General features: G+C 38.6%; 1 protein-coding gene across 1 annotated transcript in view; it reads right to left on the bottom strand.

The window, feature by feature from the left end:
* Positions 1 to 532: 532 nt before the first annotated feature.
* LOC113809889 (dipeptidase 1) overlaps positions 533 to 1,456 on the bottom strand; it is a gene marked incomplete at its 5' end in the record, with an annotated part of 64,160 nt that continues 63,236 nt past the window's right edge. The window contains 1 exon segment of the mRNA XM_070126494.1: positions 533 to 1,456. This exon segment is cut by the window's right edge and continues 1,135 nt beyond it.

Here is a 1,456-nt window from a genome sequence, read left to right as displayed (position 1 = left end):
GCGGAGAGACGGCTATGGCGGAGGATGAGGAGCTCGGATTTGTTCTTTCGTTTTTTTGTTCATTTTTGGAATTACACACACACACACACACACACACACACACACACACACACACACACACACACACACACACACACACACACACAGTGAGGTGAGTAACAGATAAAATCATAATTGATTAGGCGGAGGTGGAAAGATGATAATAAAAGGAAAAGACAACCGTGCACTGAATGGAAAGGAGGGAAAGGAAGCAAAAGGGACGAGGGTTGCGGAATGGAATGTTCTCGAAGTATCCTTGTGCTGATAAAAAGAAAAAAGTGAAATGAGAGAGAGGAAGAAATACCGGATACAGCCGAAAGTAATGGCAAATGAGCATTTATTAGTTGATTACATAAACACCCACACACTCACTCGCGCGCGCGTGTGTGTGTATGTGTGTGTATGTATGTATATATACATATATATATATATATATATATATATATATATATATATATATATATATATATATATATATATATATATATATATATATATATATATATATATATATTCCCTACAGCTACATCTTCCGTCATAGCCGATTCTCTGTGGACCCTTACTGCTTGCCCTTTGGTCCTATAAAACAAGTACTTAGCATTTCCAACATTTATACCAATATCCGTTTTTTTCATTTTAGAAAACGACAAAACGAAAAAGTTCAGAATGAAACAGTCATTTTGTTTGAGCACGAACTACGATGTGTACATATATATGTTTATTTATGTGTATACTGACTATAGCCACTTACTAAAGTCATAGGCTGTGTTTCTAGGAATAATACGCAACGTCTGTGAGAAGACATGTCAATCCAGATGACATCATGAGAGGGAGAGAGAGCCTTGTCGGGGACACCTCGAGGGCATCTTCCCGGCGACTCATCCTCCATGAGCATTCGCAAAATATATTATGCAACGTCTGCCCACTCAGTGCTTGACTATTTTGCTATGTTAAGTGATGACTAATGGCGGCCGATTGGATGAAAAAATGGGAAAAAAACAACTGGCCGACGAGAATATTACAGGAGCGTGTCGCAATTGCCTATTAAGATGTTTGTATCTTTGATACATGAACAAGAGAGGTTGATAATACGTCTACGCAACTTCGTCACCATCTTCCTTCCCCCTAAAATATTGCGTGTCTATACACATGAAACTTGTTCTTAGACATAATCACACGCACTTATAAAAACAATTACAATAGTCCTTGCAGGTTTCCTATCATACAGCTAATCAAGATCTAGAAAAATACCCCCACAATTATACCAACTTATAAAGAAAGGAAAGCTTCAAATGCAAAATAGATGCTCTATGATATCGCAGGTGGCCCACGCTAGCACAGAGACCTGCGCACTGTAGTTTGCACCTCGCAGCACACCTATACAGATGCAATTCTCTTTCCATTGAATGTTCCAGCA

The sequence above is a fragment of the Penaeus vannamei genome, chromosome 10, assembly GCF_042767895.1.
Source record: "Penaeus vannamei isolate JL-2024 chromosome 10, ASM4276789v1, whole genome shotgun sequence".
NCBI classification, from domain to species: Eukaryota; Metazoa; Arthropoda; class Malacostraca; order Decapoda; family Penaeidae; genus Penaeus; species Penaeus vannamei.
Note: the sequence above shows the minus strand (reverse complement) of the source record. Positions and strands in the feature narration are given on the sequence as shown.